The sequence below is a fragment of the Dryas octopetala genome, chromosome 7, assembly GCF_963921425.1.
Source record: "Dryas octopetala chromosome 7, drDryOcto1.1, whole genome shotgun sequence".
Classification (NCBI taxonomy): Eukaryota; Viridiplantae; Streptophyta; class Magnoliopsida; order Rosales; family Rosaceae; genus Dryas; species Dryas octopetala.
Genome location: NC_141372.1, coordinates 20,269,647 through 20,290,763, shown reverse-complemented (window position 1 = coordinate 20,290,763; position 21,117 = coordinate 20,269,647). Strand labels below are relative to the sequence as shown.

The window sequence follows — 21,117 nt, the reverse complement described above, 5'->3', positions numbered from 1 at the left end:
ATCATTAACATAATAAAATTGCAGTTTTTTATTCAAAGGGTAAGTTTTAAATTTTATTTAATATTTTTAATACGTGAGGTATTAATTTTGGGAATAAAAATCTGTGTTAGTGAACTTAGTGGTACAAATCTAGAAATAGTATAATATATAAATACAATGCATATGTATGACATTTGCAGAGCCTTGTACAAGGAAAGGACCAGCTGTCCTCCTGTCTTCTATCAAAATGACGATTGCATCCCGGGCCAGCACCTTCTTGTACTGAGAAGAACTTTTCTATCACGGGGATACCAGGTCAATTGCTAATATGGTATCACAATCCAACCAAAATCAGACACCTACGCTATCATACCAACCAAAACTAGTTAAGTTAATAATTTATTGGGTTGACTCTAAATCAAATTGCTGACTTAGCATCAGCTGAAAAAAAAGTTATTTTGAATATAGGGTGGCGTTTTTAGTTTTTTTATTACTACTCTTTTTTTATTTATTTCATCTGTCACACCTATTAAGATCAATAATTTTGAATATAGGGTGGTGTTTTTAGTATATCAGCTGAAAAAAAAGTTATTTTGAATATAGGGTGGTGTTTTTATTCTTTTTTGTACTACTCTCTTTTTTTTATTTCATCTGTCACACCTATTAAGATCAATAATTTTGAATATAGGGTGGTGTTTTTAGTATTTTTGTAAAAATAAATCCAAGAATAAGCCAATTTTTATGTCAATAAATATTTAATCTAATGGATGTCATTCAATTTCTTTTCGTCAGAATAAGTCGTTCAAAATTTCACTCTTCCTCTTTTGTCTTCTTTTTATGTTACTAAATACAAGTCTTACTCGGGTCAAACCCGGCGGTGTGGTTTAGTAGGATCCGAACCCATTGATTTTGACATCAAAAGAGCCAGTGATATCCATTATATTACTTAGCCTAAGTTTGAGGCTTTAGCCACTGCCATAGTACCATTCCATGATTATGTTACACTGCACCTAAAAGGCTAAAAGAAAAGTAATCAAATACACAAACTTCCTATGATCTGATTTTACTTTTCGGGTTTTCACTTTTTATTTCATTTTTTGTTGTTAAGAGGGCAGCCGAAAGGCCAATAAAACAACGACACTTCAGATCTAGCTGCATCAAACCCAATATATATTTTCTTCAAAGAGCCTGCTCACAAGAAATAGGGGATATAAAAGACAGTGATTACAAAACCAAATAATGACCCAAAGAAGCCAAACAATTCTTCTCTGTAAAAACATGAGCCAACTAAAGGGGTGTGTTCAATATGAATTTGTATAGACTTTTATAGACTTTTGTAAGTGATACAGTTTTGAAGAGTTCTAGAGATTTTTATAGATTTACATAGATTTTTATAGATTCTACATAAACTTTTTTATAGAGTTCACATAGACATCTTTATTGAGTTTATTAGACTTTGCTAAACTTTCTTATGGAGTTTGATATAGTTTCATTGACTTATAACATAACCCTACAACTAATATTAATATATTTTTTTTGTTAACTCATTCTTTGTAACATTTTTTTCTTCAGAAAATGACCAGCAACTCTCACCGTTCAAGTACTTTGATCGATGGTCATTTTGTCTTTCTTTTTTAAGGCTTGTTCTATGTAAAGTGGCAAAAAGAAAAAGGATTATTCTATGAAGACAACGCGCGCTATTTAGAAAATTTGCATAGTGGGGTTCATCTTCCAAGCAAATAGATTAAATCTCAGTGTTGGGTTTTTTGGTTTTAAATCCCATTACACTGAAATCTGGCTGCAATTTGCACATTGCACTTTGCCAGTATATTCTTTTAAGATTTTCCTTCACCAATTTAGCAGTACTGGACCCGCAGCAAAAATATGTACAAATTTATTTTGTCATGTAAACAATTACAGGGGTTTTGCTTTCTTTAAAGTTGATTGTTGCACAAGAAAGAATAAAACTATTTAAATCATCTAAATTGACCACCTTGTACGGTAATACCATCTACAACGTACTATAATCAAATTAATCAAAACATTGCATAATTCCATAAAGCTTTACAAAATTCCTACTACCTAACAATATACATACCAAAGAAGCAAGAAACCCGAACTCAAACAATAGCAGCTCTAAGAATTAAATCGAAGGTTGAAGAAGATGGTCGAAGCACTAAAATTAAGAAAAGGACCGGGAAATGCAGCAGCATAGGAACCACGAGACCCCCTACTAGTAAAGGGAAAACGAAAGTGCGCTTTTGCGCACCAGCTGATAAAGCCCTTTCCCATTAGCGCAAGCACTAAGCGAGTTTACTACCTTAGCGTTTCACACTAAGCAAGTCAATTCATTGCCTTAGTGCAAGCACTAAGTAAGCTAGTTAACTTACTCTAACAAGTAAGCAATGAAACTACCTTTTCATAATAATAAGGTAAGCTTCATAGCTCCAATCTAGACCAGGTGTTTTTATACCCTTTTTTTAGGTTGGGTTGTTGGATACGGGATCCTCGTAGTCGGCTGGACCAACATCCAGCCGAGAGAGGGCAGCCTTTAGAATAAACAGGTTGGGAGAGAACGCTTCGCGTTTTCTTATCTTCTTCTCTCCCTAGGAGTAGGAGTAGCATAAAAAAAGGGATTAGCATTATTGACCCAATGATAAACCATTAACACCTTCCTCGATGAGGCTCCGCGCACTGAGAAAACGCTCTAACAACGGGAAACCAACTACTAGTTACAAAGCTAGCTCCAATAAGGTATCAAGAGGGCTATCACAGTCAGGTGCGAAGCAATTACCCCCTATTTGTAAAGTACCCCTCTTCCTATTTAGGGGGTTGAGGCGAGAAATGGCTTGATGAACCATTCTGTTTGCCACACACTAGGTGCTTAAATGGTCATTATCCGGGTAAAGGGATGGACTGGGGTGGGGTAGGTAGGGATTGCTATTGCTTTCTAACCGCTTGCTTTATTTGAACATGCAATGAAATTGCTTGCTCCGTGTTTTTGGGGGCCGTTGTTTTTTACTTTTGTTTTGGGGTTAGTACTTCACAGGCTCTGGGTTCTTTGCGGCACTACCTCATGCTTACGCTTGCTCAAATACCAGTACGCTACGTTACTAGAATAGGTGGTTGGCTGCTGCACTACAGATAGAGATTCGAGTCTATGCGAGTTCATCCCAAACAAAGCAAACCCCTTATAGGTCTTGGTCGGGAAGATTCAGATAAAACGCCAATAGCCTAATGTTAGCTTCTACGAAATAAGCTTTAAAGAAGAGAGCTGTCAATGCTAATAATAATAAACATTTCATAAGAATATAAAAAAAAAAAAATTAATCTCAAAGGTATAGGCGAGTAAAATTTCGTTTTTTGTGGGTATGGAAATTTTAACACCATACAAAACACATTTCGTTCAAAGTTCAATAATTTCGATGAAACGTTCGACTCGAGCAGGGGAGGCAGAGACCAGAGGGAGAGAAGGGAGGACAGGGCGAGCCGGCCTTGTCGCCAGAGGGAGAGAATAGACTGGGGAGGGAGATGAGGAAGAGAGGGAGATCTGGGAGGGAGAGGAAGGAGAAAGAAGAGATCAGGGAAGGAGGGAGTGAGGGACTGGGAGAGAGAAAGAGAATGTGAGAAATGAGAGGAAAGACTGGAGAGTCACGGGGGAAAAGGAAGGAAAGAAAAAAAAAAAAAAGGTCTAGGGTTGATTGGGGTTTGGGACTTTTGGGCAATTGGAAAGAAAAAAAAAGGGTTTGGGGTTTGGTTGGTTTCATTTAGTTGTTTTTAAACCTTAAACCAGTAAACTCTAATACATTTCTATATAAAAATTAATTAAAAATACCCTAAATGGTCTAAACCCTAATATCCTATATCATATCCTAAACAATATATAGTATAAATTATAAAGTATATAGGGCTTAGTGTATAGATTATAGAGTATTAGGGTATACAGAGTATATAGGGTTCAATATTAGGATTTAGTGTATAAATTATAGAGTATAAAAAATACACTAATTTCTTTTATTCATTATACTAATTTTATTTAACAGTATTTGCTTTCAGCATGCATTATATTAATCTTATATCACATAAAACCTACTATATAATTTGATTTCTTTAATGTTTTTTTATCAATGTAATAGATAATATATTAAATAAACATATGGTAAAGTTTCATTCAAAATTTTCGTATTTTGATAGCAATTTTCGTCGTTTCTGTCTAATTTTTGTCGAAATTTAAAATTTATCGAAATTTTTGCAAAATCCAAAATTTTGCTCCTTAGGTATAGGAGAAATTTTGAACAGTCATTTCAGTCTTTTTCTTCCAATTCTAAGAAAGATAAATCTCTAAAAATCCGTCAATAAATGACTAACCCCATTATATATATGATAAGATAGGGCTAAAGTAGTCATCTTGAAGGAGATAGGGATGAGCTTTGATGAATAAGTAAACGTGATCATAATGATTGCTCTCAATTTAGAAATCGAAGAAATCGCCCAATAATAATAAAGATGCACAATATGTACAAACGAAAAATAAAATTCAAAAGCACATAAGTCAGCTAAAAACTAAAAGGCTTTTTTACAATTCACTCACCTGGATTATGATTCCATTTGCACTTCACCACATGAATTAAAAATTGAATCAATCTGCCACTTGTGGGACCATGAAATATTCTAGCATAGGACCATGGTTTATTCTAGCATGGGACCTATCCATTCTCATGGAAAGATCATGGGACCCTATCCATTCTCATGGAAAAAGGAAGGGATCTATTCATTCTCATGGGTCCATTTCAAAAGGCATGGAAAATAGGACTCATAGTGTTAGAAGAGTACGACCTATGTTTTGAGAAACCTATAAGTTATGGACATTCTCTAACAACATGCAAAGGGACTGGAGGTATAAAACATGCAAGGAATTCAAGGGCATCACCCCTATGATGAAAAACCTCTAGTTCAACAAAGAAAAGTCCTATAAAATTTATTTCCCAAACTAAGAGTCCGCAAAATATAAGGAGGAAATAGGGAAGGCACCTATGAAATGTTTTAAAGGACCCAATGTGCATTTTTAACGGATCGGGTGAGTTTCTTAATCTCAATGGGTCAATTCTTTGGAATTGAAAAATGCAACTAATTTTAGCAAATTAATTTTGCAAAAATTGGTTAGTTCTTGCGAAGTAATAAGCCAATCCGTGCTGACGAGCCGTTAAGTTTCGAAGGGCAATCCCTCATATAAGCAAGTTCAATGTATGAAAAAAATTTTAACACCCGAAAATTTCCGTAGAATGGTCCAACTCTAAAAATGGTGGACCAATAGGTCCGTGGTCTCCAAAAAAAGATGACATACCAATAGATCCATGGTTTCTCACCAAAAATGGTGGACCAACAGGTCAATGGTTTCTCACAAAAAATGGTTTCTCACAAAAAAAAAAAAAAAAAAGGAGTGGGCCTATAGGTATGATACTTCCAGTGAACAAACGAGTGGATCCCCTGCTATAAATGATGAAAAGGTGCGGACCCATAGGTCCGATACCTCCTATGGACAAGTGGGCGGACCCCCCACAGTGAAGAAGAAAGGGAGCAGACCCATATCTCCGATACCTCTTATGGGCAAGTGGGAGGACCCCCCGCGGTCAAGTAGAAATAGAGCGGACCCATAGGTTTGGTACCTCCCATGAGGCACCTAGGTCCAGTACCTTCCATGAGAAATTGGGCGGACCTTAAGGGTCTTGTATGTCCCTAACATCATCATTCTACTATATTTACTTTATACAAGTTAAATATGCAAAATTAGAAGAGCACCCACAAGAAAATATTGAGAAAAAACAATGTGCAATTGCAAAATAATGAAGGGTCCAACGAAGATCCTAGAAAAAGTTCCAAAACACCACAATACGGCCCTAACAGCCATTAACAAAACAAATGGTGCAAATAAGACATAAAACAAATCAAGGAGCCATGGAAGCTTTTGGCTCGGACCCTTCGGTTTTCTCAATGGCATCCTCTAAGGCGGTAGCATCGACATCAAGTGGTTGTCACTCTAAGAGGACTCATCGTCAACAAAAGGCTTTTCCTCAGAGTCATCATTGGTTGAACTAAAGTCCAAGTCTTTAAAAATCCTCGGGTCGTCGAGTAGAGCTTTTTCAAATCCATGCTTTCCTCTTGGACGGTCCCTTGTTTTTATGGGACCTTTCTTTTGTGGTTCACTCGGATGCATGATATCATTTCTCAATCGTCCAAGGGTCCCTCCACTTTGGTTTTCTTTGCTTAGACCTCCAAATCATTGGAAGTTTTGAAAAAACAAAATTTCGAGGGTTCGTACGTGCAAGTCAGAAAAATGGGGTGGTCCCTTGTGGAGCATGTTATGGAGGTATTAAGTTGTTATGGGTCTTATGAAAAACACACCCCATTTCCAACGAATGATCCATAAAGTAACAAAGGGACCTACTCCTTATTTTAAGTGCAAGGTCCATGAAGAAATGACAAAAGGCATAGGACGACCCCCAATTTGTGTGAAAATAGGGGGATCGTGACAAATATAATATATATACATATAAGACTATAACTCTTATCAAAACAAGCTACATCCGCCTAAAGCCACTTGAGGGACCGAGCAAGAAACGTACTTGAGCGACCGTGAGGAATATACAACATAGGTAGCCACCCAAACAAAAGGAAAACGACCGGACCCACAGTGCGCACGAACCGGTAGCAAGATGGAAGATTGGAAGGGGTCCTTTTAAAACAATACATCCCTTCCAAAAGGTTTTCAAGGGATATATTTTGGAGGCAATTGTGGGACCATGAAATATTCTAGCATAGGACCATGGTTTATTCTAGCATGAGACCTATCCATTCTCATGGAAAGATCAAGGGACCCTATCCATTCTCATGGAAAAAGGAAGGGATCTATTCATTCTCATTGGTTCATTTCAAAAAGCATGGAAATATAGGACCCATAGTGTTAGAAGAATACGACCTATGTTTTGAGAAACCTATAAGTTATGTAGAGAAGCAACTATCTACGTTTGTTTTTTTGCCGGGATGGACAAAAGAATTTCCGCTTGTTTTTTTATGAGTAATTTTGTTTTTTTAGAATTCCCAAATTTTTTCCCACTTGGACAAAGAATTCTTGCTTGAATAAGAATTGTAAAATGACACCTATTTTATTGGAATTTAAACTCAGGATTTCAGCTCTGCGCGCAAATCTCACAAATATTTCCCTCGTAATTTATGAATTTCCATTATTAATTTGGCCAAACACAGAACTTTCAATTTTCCACGTGTGAAATATTGACTTTTTTTGAAATCCCAAGTTTTTTTCCTGTAGCCAAACACACTGTAATAGAAATTATAGGATTTGCTTTCTTAATAAAGCTCATAATCTCCTCTCAAAAAAAAAAAAAAAAAAGAAGAAGAAATGGTTTTATGCAAAGCCAAACTAATACACAGCAGCACATTGAACTTTGAAAAAGCAAAAAACTAATGCACATTGAACGTTTCATCAAGTCTCACAGGAGATGAGCCCATGTGATATTTTGCCTGTTGGAACCATGACCAAATTTAATGGTACAGGGCTGCATGGTCCCCTCAATTTGTGTTATTTTCTTTTGTTCATCTAAAAAGCAAGTGAGTTGTATCCAAAACAAAAAAAAAAGTAGTTATTACAAAGCATTTTTACACAAATACCATTATACCAACCACAGGGGTGTGCTCCCGTATCACCTATAAAAAAAAATATGTTACTATTCGTCACCCAATGTTAGTATGTTACTTATAAGATAATGTGCCACCTACAGAGACGGAGTCAGGATTTAAAATTTGGGTGGGCTAAACTTTATAATCTCATTTATTCATAAATAAAAACTCGACGATACAAATAAATTTTATTAATTAAAAAAGAAAATATACACATAATAGGGGGGACACAATGAGCCTTACCCTCAAATTAGATGCAAATCTATACATAAAAAAGAAAAAAAAACAAAACAATAAATAAAGATGCCATGCAAATACAAAACACAACCTATTTAAATTGTGACCTACGCTTTTTCAAAGCATAGAAATTATCAATAATTGTCTCTAAATCAATACTATGAAAAAATTATTTTTCAATGTGAATAGTCATACAAACTGCAAGAAAGTTATCATCTATCTTGTTCCAATGAGTAATAAAAAAGTGGAAGATAAGTGTGGAGTCGGTGAACAAAATTAGATAAGTAATAGAAAGGTCAAAGGAGCAGCCTGCAGCCCTGCAGATGGTGAAAAACAAGTTCGATGGATTTTTTTTGGTCTAATCTTATAAGTGAGTAATAGAAAGGAAAAAAATAAATTAATGGGCTAGATATTATATATGTGGGTGGGCTAAAATAAATTCAGGCCCAAAATTACGTAGTCAAAATGGGAAATCAGTTGGGCTTGCCTGGGCTACAGCCCAGGCTAGCCAACCAATGGCTCCGTCTCTGGCCACCTACTGCCTAATTTTTTGGTAAATCAAAAAATTTTCTCAAACTTTCCATTTTGCCTATGAGTAAAATTAAGAAAACTATCTCTTTTAAAAACTAAAACTATTTTAATTACTTTTTTACGTAAAATGTGTTTTACACTGAGTGTCCTCAACTCAAATTTTAATGGATTTTAAAATCCATAGAATCCATCAAAATCCAAGGGAAATAGCTAGAATTCTCATGGAATCTGTTACGTGTAAAAAATCCATTAAACTCTATCTAAATCCATGCAAATCCATTAAAATTCACCACTTAATGAATCCATCAGTTTTTTAGGACACTTGGATTTCTAAGGAATCCATTAAAATTCGAGTTGGGGACACCTAAATTTTTATGAAATCCATTAAAATCCTAATTGAGAACACCTAGATTTCGTTAGACTTTTAAAATCTATTAAAATCTCAATTAGGGACACCCCCTAAATTTAATTAAAAAAATTGAAAAAAAAATAACAAAGAAATACCCCAAAAAAATAGAAAAACCCTACCTCACCCACCCAGCCACTAGCGACACCTCTTTCCAGCATAAGCACCCTATCCCACCAACCCAGACGTTGGTCGGCTTCCTCTCCCGTTCTCTGTCTCTCTCTCTCTCCTTCTCCTTTTCCCTCTCTTTCTATCTTCCCCTCTCTCCTTCTCTTTCTCTTTCTCGTCTCATCCCAGATTCAGACCAAGATCTAAAAGTCGAAACTCAAAAGTCGATTACAAAAGTTGCTGGCCTCCAGTAGGCTACTTTGATTTGGGCAAAGACAAGAGAGAGAAAGAGAAGGAGAAAGGGGGAAGGAGATGGAGAGAGACAAATAAAGAGTGGGGAGGCAGGCTAATAGCTGGGTTGGTAGGGTAGGGTGGTTGGTTGGAAAGATGAGCCGCCAGTGGGGGACCGGCGGCTGGGTGGGTGGGGTAGGGGATCCCGGATCTATAACTTTTTAATTTGATTAAACATTAAATTTTGTATTATTATTAAATAAGTGTTCATGGGGTCAACTGATAAAATTGGGTAGGTGTATTTAGAATCACTTTACTTTTCAAATTTTAAAAATTCTCTATGACATGAATTGACCAAAAAACCCTTGAAGTTAACGGAAAATTTGACAGACATATACGATAGGTTGCACATTGTCACATACAAATAACATTGGATGACAAATAGTAAAAAAAACATTTAATGGGTTGTACGGGATGACACCCACTATAGTTTGGGTGATATTTGTGTAAAAAAGCTTTACTGCAATTAAGAAATTGAGATTATGTTTAAAGCTTAAATAATTTAATTAGTTTGATATTATAGTATTTTTTTTCTTTTAATTTGGGGAGAGGAGAAATCAAACTTGGAACTTCTCCTAATATTTTGGGGATTTCATTTTTGTGTATCGAAATGGTCCTTCAAGCCCAAAAACACAACAAAAACCTAACTAAGAACACATTTACTTTTCTTTTTTTCCAGGTGGGTTTCATTTATTTACAACAAATAAAATGAAAATTTGTATAATTACACATCATTTGACATCTAAATTTAGTACACAAATTTAAAATCTCTAGCTTTATTATTGATATTAAGAATATCAATGAAAATAATATGTGACATGTATGAGGTGGCTGGTTGCTTAAAATAGTAATAATAAATTAAGTTAAATCACACATAAAGTCTAAAATACCCATACCATACTTGTGTGTTTGAAATGTGATTATATATTGTTGTTTATTTTATTATTACTCGCAAGCGAACGAGTCTATTGTAAAATAGACTAGTACGCACGAGGTCGTTCCCACAAAGGTTGTTAGAAAAGGATATGACTAAGTTTAAACTTTAATCAATCTAAAACTAACCTAGCTAAGAGGTCGATGGTTGTTTTTAATAAAATCTAAAATAAAAAGGAAATAAAGTGCAATAATCTAAAATAATTGAAAATAAAATGCAAGAGACTTGGAAAAGTAAATAAATTAATCCAAAGAAATAGAAAAGGAGTGCTAGAAATTTAACAGCTTTGAGGTTTGGAATTTAAACAATGATATAAAGTATCAAGGTTTTGGATTCCACACCACCATTTAACAACCCTAAATAATATCTAACAATTTCCCAAAATAGAGATTACCAAAAATCAATTTAATATTCTCTATCAAGAGAATTCTATTTGAAGCACAAAAAAGATTTTTTCTTTTTGGTAAATCCTTGTTTTGCTTAAGAGTAAAGAAATTCTAAGCATCCCAAGTGAACCAACCTAAATGAACTACAAGGAATCAAAGATATTTGCTTTGAGAGTTAATAAACCAAGCACAAAATATAGAGATAGGCTTTAACTACCAAGCATACATGGCATTAGAGGTGAAAAGAGCATCTCTCTAATTAATAAACAAGAATTCCAAAAAAAAAAAAAAAGAATATAATAAGAAAATTGCTAAATAATTAATAAAGGGTCATCTTATGGTGATGTATCCTCTTCAACCCGGGTGAGGAAAAGTTAGAAACTCATGGAGATGAGATTCATCCCTCTAAAATAAAAATAAAAGAAGAAAAAAAGAAAATGCTAAAATTAAAGTGACAAGAGAATAAATAAATTAAACTAACATTATAAAATAAAAGTGTTTACAAAATAACCTAAAGAACTCTCACTTTCTCTCCCTATGTCTCTCCAAAATCTGAAAATACAATGAAGAATACCCTAAAATGGGCTAGAAATGTGCCTTTTATAGGCAAAAATACAAGAACAACAAATGGAAATTGCTGGAAAATATCTTGGGGTAGTGTGACACTTGTCAGTGTGAGAGGTGGTGCAGAAGAGAGAAAATGCCATAAAAAGGGAAGTTGGAGACAACTGGTGTGTGGCGGCTCTAATGGCCAGCTCTCGGTGGTTGTTCGCCTAATCGCCGCCGTTAGGTTAGACTTCATTAATTCATACATGGCCTAATTTAAAAATTATTTATTTTACACTAATTAAAATATTAATATCTGTAATGATAAATTATTTAAAATTTAAGATTAAAATATAAATTTGAGATTCATAAAATTATGAGAAAAGGAACTACTGTTTTTTTGTTCTCTATGACCATTGATAAGTGGTGAGACCAAATTATTTGCATATTGAAAAATGTTTGTCCCGTGGGGGTCCCGCAGAATCTATGGACCCATTACATGGCATGTTTTGTCATTTTTGCACACATTTATCACGTAGGCTGAAATTTGCACGAAATTCAAGGTCCTTTTGGGAAATCTTTAGCTAAAGGAAGAGAAAAAAGAAGCAGAAAACATCAGAAGGTCAGGCTTTTTCTTTTTCAGGCGTTGGTGATGGTGTAGACCAGCTGGAGGGTCAAAGCAATGTGGTGGTGCCGCGTCAACACATTCATTGAGTTTTGAGGGGGTGGTGCAGGTGTACGGTACTCTTGCCAGAGCCACAGAGCCACAAAGGTCACAGCTACCAGCTGTGCGCTTTGTGAATCGTGTTCCCTTGGCATCAGTCCATCACCATGACAGTCCGTACGCCTTACTCCTAGTCCTCGATCTTCCTCTAAAAACCAGCCTGGTCAGCATTCTCTCCACTTTTCTTTTTTTTTTTGTTTCAGAAGCCTGGCCTGCATTCTCAATAATAGAGAGACTAGTTAATGGTTTTTTTTTTTTTTTTTTGGGTTCAGAAACGTGGCCTGCATTCTCAATAATAGAGAGAATAGTCAATGGACTGTATTTGTTGATCAAATAGTGCATGCGTTTGTTTTATTGGTTCGATGAGTTCGATGTGTTTCACCAAATCCAGCATCTTAATATAAATGTGAACAATACTTGCGTTAGTCTCTAGTTAGTGAGATTCTTTCAATTCTTTCTTAAATATGCATTTTTTTTTCTTTTTATTCAATTTATGAATTGATATTTTATTTATCTAGAATGAAAAAATTAAAAATAACATGCTGAGAGAGTTGGAGGAACTCCTCTAAGGTTATATACTTATATATGTGCTAACCTCTTCAGTCTTCACATGCGTTATAGCATGTTAATGGATTTTTGTTTTATTTTTATAATTTATTTTTTGGCTTCTAGTATTATGTTCAAAAGATGTGGAAATTGTTTATGATAGTTTTATAACTCTCAACTCTTTCTTCTTCATGTTTGAAATTGTACGAAATTTTACTGCCATAATAAGATGGTGGGGTGTTTTTTGTTTTTTAAGAAATAAATGTCATTTTGCTCCCAGACTATTGCGCTTGTATCAGTTTGCTTTTCAGACTTTCAATTTGAAAAATTTAAGTACTTGACTTTTCAATTTTGTCAATTAAGGTAATTTTGTAAATTTGAAAATTTGCTCGCTTTCCATCCAAAGTTTTGTTTACACAAAATCAAATTCTTATCATGAAGAGTCGTTATTGAGGGAAAATGGTAGTCACGTGCCCATCACTTGTATTAATTTACCAAATAAATTGACAGAATTACCTCAATTGGTAAAATTAAAAAAGTTAAGTACTTTATTTTTTAAAAGAGAAAATTACAGATTTAGTCTACTTATTTTATACCTAGTTCAATTTTGGTCCACAATTTTTTTTAAGTTCTGTTTTGGTCCACTAATTGTTCCACTTGTTCAATAAATGTCCAAATTTGTTTTCTCAAATTTAGCCTGTCTTTTACCCTATCAAATCTCACCCAAATTCAACAAATATATACTTGTTTAAAAGCTATGCATATCTTCTTTACAATTATATAAAGATCATTCAAATTGGAGTTCTAAAACTCAAGATAATTGACCCCAAAGTAGGATAACAGAAATTGCTAATTTTTCAAATTTCACCAAATCTTAATTCTCTTAGATTCTAATACTCCAAATTGGTTCCTATGATTAAGAAATGATGAAATATAACTTATACTTCAATTATAATTGAAGAAAACACAACTTAAAAGATTTAAAGTCACAAATCTGGACCTCTATTGAACAAGTGAAATAATTAGTGGACCAAAACAGAACTTAAAAAAAATTGTGGACCAAAATTGAACTAGGTATAAAATAAGTTGACCAAATCTGTAATTTCCTCTTTTTAAAAATTAGAAATTTAGGGAGCAAACTAATACAAGTGAAATAGTTTGGGGAGCAAAATGTCACTTATTCCTAAAAATAAAAGAAAAATCCATTTTATTAAATTATATTTATTTGACTGTTTTGGTTATATGAAGGCTTAAGCCCAGGAAAACTAATAACAAACAAGGCCGAAATGGGTCACACCCATGACCCACCCAATCACAATTAAGGATATCTAGAAGCCCATTAGGAGGACCATCAAATTGAAGGAACCCAAGAGCCAGGTCCAGACCAAAATTGACAAGCAAATGAGCAGCCCGGTTTCTTTCCTCGTAAATGTCATATGTGACAGAGAGTCTGCATGTCCAGCTAAGCTTCAACGGACTTCTATGTCTACGCTCTTGACAAAGAGTGGGCAGGGCCCTGAGCCCGTTACAATGTACAAATCTCATGCTCATGATCGATCGAGTACAATCTCCATGTGAATATAAGTGTTTCCATTTATATATATAAATGGAAGGTAAGAGAATATTTCCATTTATCATCTTCCTTCCATCTTAACTTTGTGGAGATTTTGCGTTTGGTTGGGCACTCACTACTCCCTAGGCGAGTTAAGGCAACCTTTCCGAATATCATAATTTCCTTGGTCTTGTAGGCTCGGCTTGTGAGTTATGGTTTGGACCACCACTAAATTAAGCTACCAAACATTATCATAACTTTGAAGAAAAGGCCGAGGTCGAGTGGTGCCTATGGTCAACTATATATTAAAGTGAAATCCAAAGTAAGGCACCAAGGCTTGAGATGGATTGACACAGCGAGATCGTGAAAGGAAAACAAACATTTAACTCTAATTTGATAATTTGGAGTCCACAAGAAAATTGTGTGAATTCTCAAAGAGCTTTATTGATAATAATACTGAATAATTGATAAACAAAGGCCTAAAGTTGACTAATATAGTTCTCACAAGAGCCAGCTTCACTAGGAAGGCAAAAATAAAAAAGGAACTTAAATGACAAAATTTTGAAATAACTTAAAATACAGTTTTAGACTAGTAAACAACTTTATTTGGCCTAAAATGCCCATATGTTACGTTCGTCTCGCGATTCCCTCCGATTTGATATATAATTCGACCATATTCTGAATCCAGACCACATTCCTTTAAAAATCAGAATTTGTCTTTCTTGGACTTGTGACATCGGACACTTCTGCACCAAGTTACGCCATCCTGAAATATCCTGAAAAACAACTTTCGATCTTTTCCAGCAACGCATAACCATCTTGAGCTATAATTTCCCAACTTTGGACTATTTTTCTTGACTTTGAATCGCCTTAATTTCTTTAACTTATTGTGTATGAATTGACCCATCTCTTATCCTATATCATGGATATTGGAGAATTACACAAAATTGCCTTGATATCATATCAACTGTCACCCCAACAAACTTCTGATGAATCTTATCGATTTTGAAGGCAGTAGTTTTACATATTGAGGATCGGGATCAGAAACTTGATTTACAAACACAAATTATTTTTTTCTCCTTTTTTAATGGGTGAAAAACAAAAGTGAGATCTTTTCAATTTTCATCTAATAAAAAGAACAAAAATTGATTATTGAGACAATAAGAGCATCTATAGTCCTTTTTCTTCATTTTCCTCAAATTTGAGGATAAGTATGGGGAAAAAATTAAATTTGGGGAAGGTCTCTCCAATGTTAAAGTTGAACTTTTCTCTAAATCTTTTATAAAATACCTTTTCTATCCCAAAAAATTTATTTCCCTCCTTAATTTCCCTATGTACGTATTTTCCCCCAATATTTTATTTTTTGTTTGGCCTATAACTATTTTTCTAAAAAAACAAAAAAACCCCATATACAGAGGTACAAACCACCTCGATGAACTCATGTGGACACTCCTCCACCCTCAAATACGCATTAAGATGTTCTTTTCAAAAAGAAATGCTCAGAGAGCAAAAGAAAGACTTTGTTCTTCTTTCATAAACACAAAATTGAGTGTTGGTGGTTTGTTTTTTTGTTTTTTTGTTTTTATGATTTTGATCTAAAATTTAACTGTTTGAGTTTTGGAAAAAGAGTTTGAGTACCCTTATCCATTTAACTTGTTTTGAGAAAACTTTGAAGGAAATCTCAAATTTGGAGAAATTTAGGAAAGGGTGGGAGCTGTGTTTTATGTCATTTTTTTCCAAATTTAAATTTGGGGAGAGTTTTAGGGATGGATTGGAGATGCTCTAATGAATAAGACCTATAAATGGAAAGCAATTAACTTGTCAAATAAGCAATTAATAGCTTTATAAGGAAGAAATAAATAAATATTTTAAAAAAAAATTTGTTAAGGATTTCAAATTTATATAACCAAATGATATGTCATTACATGTTTTATGTTTTACTCATTGTGGAATAAATGAATCTTAGAGTGGTTCATGTTTGAATCAATGAAATATAGACACATAATTTCAAATTTCAAATTCAAGATACAAATTTGAAATCCTAGCACTGCTAAAAAAAAACATTAAAGATCAACAAAATATATATGTATATATAAAGGGAATGCTATCGACCTTTTCCACCGACCTTTTCCTTTATTATTTTCATTCAACAATAAATTTTCATGATAAAAATTGTTCATTTTTTATATCATTCTTTGAAAATTATCTCTGAAAGAAATTAACTAAATCGAAAATCGTTTGGTCATGTGATCATTATCAAATACACAAATGGTGAATCAAACTATTACAAAAACAGTCTGTTTATTTGATCACGATTACATAACAAAACGATTAAAAAAAAATTGATTTAGTTAATTTTGCAGAAATGATATTCATATAATAAATAAAAAAATTAATAATTTTGATTATAAATTTAAATTACAGAATAAAAATAACAAAAAAAATCGATTAAAAAAGTAAATTGGAGAAATTGGATAACATTTCTCTATATCTAATTGCCATAAACTTGTCGGACCATCCCTCATCCACCTTGATATCAACCCATTGCCAAACGTACAAACTACAGTCTATAGTCGATAGTAAAAGTTAATGGTACGATTGCGTTATATATATATATATATATATATATATATATATTAGCGACATGCACTCTTTTTGCTTATATTATTGTTTCAGGAAAGATGCTAGTTGGATCTTAGTCTAGATGATGTAACATTGTAACAAGCATTCAATCAACAGCAACTATTAAGAACATCAAGGAAACACAGAGGAAATAATCCAAAATCACCAGGAATTAATTAAATAATTAATTATGATGCCATTTTCTCATTCATTTTAACAACTTTTAATTTATTGTCAGCTTGCAAATAAATCTACCCATGACAATGGCTAAACCAAACTTATAGAAAAAAAGAAGAAAAGTGAGACATAATTTTATTTGTTTTCCTCTTAATTATTTGATTGGTTTACCGTGGGTGAGGTAAGTTTGGGTGCGTGATGCAGCGTTAGGCGTCAAAGGTGTCGATAAGTCAACTCAGTACCATCATTTTAGGAATAGAATATAGGAAGTTTTATTATATTCTTTTAATGTATATATTTACTTTTCCTGTTTGTAAAGATTGAACTTGATTCTAGGAAACTGATTAGTATGATAGCTTTTGTATAAGTTACGCAGAACGTGGAATAGAAAAGTATTATGGCAAATCATATTTCTCTTTCCAATTTGACATGGTATCAGAGCAGGGATCGAAAATCCTCCTAGCTCTTTCTTTTTTCTTCTGCTAAGTTCATTGTTTTTCATCAATCTCCACCATGGTCAATGAACATAACTCGGTTGGGGGTTCATCTGATGCCTCCAATCCATTTTTTATTCATCATTCTGATCACCCCAGAATGGTCCTTGTCTCCAAACCTCTTAACGGAGACAATTACGCTACCTAGTGCCGATCCATACGGATCTCTTTGAGTGCCAAAAACAAACTCGGTTTTGTCGACGGCACTGTGAAAGCTCTTTCTGGAAAATCCAAGGCAGATGATCTTGCTTCATGGCAACGTTGCAATGATTTGATCCTTTCTTGGATTTTGAATTCCCTTGAGCCAGATATTGCTGACAGTGTCATCTACTCAACAACGGCTCATGAGATTTGGCAGGACCTTCGAGAACGTTTTTCTCAAAGTAACGCTCCACGGATCTTTCAGATTCAACGCACCCTCGCTGCTTTTACACAAGATCAATTGTCTATGGCTGCCTATTATACAAAATTGAAGGGCTTGTGGGATGAGTTGGCCTCCTACAATGATCTTCCATCATGTACCTGTGGTGCTGCAAAGAGACATGTTGACCATACCGAAAGCAACAAACTGATGCAGTTTCTGATGGGATTGAATGAATCCTACAGTGCCGTGCATGGTCAAGTCCTTATGATGAATCCATTGCCAACTTTGTGACAAGCTTATTCCTTGATCTCTCAAGAGGAGAAGCAACGTGAATTGGGTGCTTCTCATGAGACTTCAGTATCGGCAGCCATGGCTGTTCGCCAAGGCTCACAACCGAAATCAGATTTTTCTTCTTCTGGTGGCAAGTCGCTGCATTGTTCTCATTGCGATCGGGATCACCATACAATTGAGACATGTTATAAACTGCACGGGTTCCCACTTGGACACCGTCTCCATAAGTCCAACAAGTCGCATCATGGTGGTGGTCGTAGCAATCGCGGTGGTGGATCTTCCTCTGCTAACAATGTGATTGATGGCCCTTCTGTGCAGGAATTAAAATCAGCCATGCCCGGACTTTCTGATACTCAGTTTCAACAAATTCTTTCTATTATGAATACTAAAGAAACTGAGCAATCAGCTGCTCCTCAAGCTAATGCCGCAGGGACTTCCACAGGTTTGTTTCAATCATCGCCACATCTCCGTCGATGGATAATCGACAGCGGTGCGACGGACCATATTACATTTTCATCGCATATATTCACTCACAGTTTCAAGAATAATACATTGCCGCCAGATATCATGCCTAGTGGAGAACAGGCTCCGATTATTTCCACAAGCAGTTTATCATTAAATTCATCCATATCTATGCAAGATGTATTATGTGTACCAACTTTTAAAGTTGATTTGATGTCCGTGAGTAGAATTACTAGAGGATTGAATTGTTCAGTAATTTTTTTTCCCTTCTTGGTGTCTTCTGTAGGACTTGGCTACGAAGAAGACGATTGGTTTAGGTAGGCAACATAGAGGGCTCTATTACTTGGTGGCGTTGGCATCTTCTAGACCAAAACCCGTCATCACACCTTCTTGCAATGTTGTTCTATCATCTACCGAGCTCTGACATCGTCGTTTGGGTCATCCCTCTTCTTCTAGATTAGAATTTATGGCAAAAAATTTATTACATTTTCCTTTTAAATTGAATAATGCTTGTGATGTTTGTCCTCTCGCCAAGCAGAGTCGTCTTCCTTTTAGTACTAGTTCTATTTCAACAACTAAACCTTTTAGTCTTATTCACTGTGATATTTGGGGCTTTATAAAACAGCCTCTCTTTCTGGAGCAAGATATTTCTTAACAATTGTTGATGATTATTCTAGGTTTACTTGGATCTTCCTTATGCATCATAAACATGAGACAACATCTTCTTAAAACTTTTTTCTCCCTTGTTCAAACACAAATTCGTTCCCAGGTTCAAACACTTCGAGTGGACAATAGGGGAGAATTTTTTTCTTTGCGTACTTTTTTCAAAGAAAAAGGCATTGTTTATCAGCATTCTTGTGTCTACACGCCTCAACAAAATGGCGTTGTCGAACGAAAGCACCGCCATATTCTTGAGATGGCAAGGGCTTTACATTTTCAGGCACATTTGCCTTTATCTTTTTGGGGGGACTGTGTGCTTACTGCTGTACACTTCATCAATCGGCTTCCAACACCAACCCTTTCCAAACGAACACCTTTTGAACTTCTTTTTTCCAAGCCACCCACTTTCTCTCATTTTTGGGTTTTTGGGTGTCTTGCCTATGCTACTAAAGTTTATGTGTCTCACAAATTTGATTCTCGTGCCAAGAAATGTATTTTTATTGGTTATCCTTTGGGTCAAAAGGCCTACAAACTTTATGATCTTGACACTCATAAAATATTTACAAGTCGTGACGTTGTTTTTCACGAAACCATTTTTCCCTTCCAGCCCGTCTCATCCACTCCCTCTTCCAGTCCACAATTTGTTTTGCCCAACACCACCACTGAATTCCCTCTCCATGCCTCATCTCCTTCTCCTCTTGAAAACCCAGAACCGGCTAGTCCTTCCTCTCTTGTTTCTTCTCCTTTACTCGCTCCACTTAGCCCGGCCTCCACTCCTGTCCGACATCTTTCCCCAGCTGCTCCCATAGCTTCTCCACCTGCGCCTGATCTCCGCCGCTCTCATCGTCCACATAATCCTCCAGCTCATCTTCAAGACTTTGTTTACTCGCAGGTTATGTTGCCTCCTCCAAACTCCTCGTCGTCTTTGTCAGCAGGTCCTACTCAAGGTACTCGGTTTCCTCTTTGTAATTATTTGTCTTATCATCGCTACTCACCGTCGCATCTTTCCTTTATTGGTACCATTAGCAAGGTTGTGAAGCCCCATTCTTATGCTGAGGCCGCTTCTCATTCTCATTGGCAAGAGGCTATGCGTTCAGAGTTGCAAGCCTTGGAACATAATCACACTTGGACCCTTACATCTCTTCCTCCTGGCAAGGTTCCTATTGGTTGTCGTTGGGTTTACAAAATCAAACATCGTTCTGATGGCACCATTGAGCGTTATAAAGCTCGTTTGGTCGCTAAGGGATATACTCAGCTGGAATGTATTGATTATCATGATACTTTTTCTCCAACTGCAGAGATGATTATTGTCCGTTGTTTACTCGCTCTTACAGCTGCTAGGCATTGGTCTCTTCATCAGTTGGATGTTAACAATGCCTTTTTTCATGGTGATCTCCATGAGGAAATCTACATGTCCCCTCATCCTGGTCTTCAGCGATAGGGGGAGCATTTGATATGTCATCTCAACAAAATCGTTGTATGGTTTGAAGCAGGCATCTCGCCAATGGTTTGCTAAATTTTCTGAGGCTATTCAGGCTGCTGGTTATGTTCAGTCCAAGGCTGATTATTCTCTCTTCACACGTCACCAAGGGAAGTCTTTTACAGCTCTCTTGATATATGTTGATGACATTGTGATTACAGGGAATGATGATACTGCTATTTTATCTCTTAAAAGGTTCTTACACAGTTGTTTTCGTATCAAAGACCTTGGTGACTTAAAATATTTTTTGGGTATTGAGGTGTCCCAATCAAAAAAAGGTATCTCTATTTCACAACGGAAATATACTCTAGAAATTTTAAGAGATGGTAGTTTTCTGGGCGCACGTCCAGTTAATTTTCCAATGGAGCAAAATTCTAAACTTTCGAACACAGGTGACCTTCTCAAAGATCCTTCCAAATTCAGAAGACTAGTAGGACGATTAATTTATCTCACAATTACTAGGCCTGATATCACTTATTCAGTTCATGTGTTGAGTAGGTTCATGTATGAGCCACGCAAATCTCATATGGAGGCAGCCCTGCGAGTCTTGAGATACCTCAAAAACACACTGGGACAAGGTCTTTTCTTTTCATCTCATAACGAATTGGTTTTGCGTGCTTATTGTCACTACA

At 35.4% G+C, this 21,117-nt stretch overlaps 1 pseudogene; it reads left to right on the top strand.

The window, feature by feature from the left end:
• Positions 1-17,247: 17,247 nt before the first annotated feature.
• On the top strand, positions 17,248-18,666 carry LOC147280404 (uncharacterized; annotated as a pseudogene).
• The last annotated feature ends 2,451 nt before the right edge of the window (positions 18,667-21,117 follow it).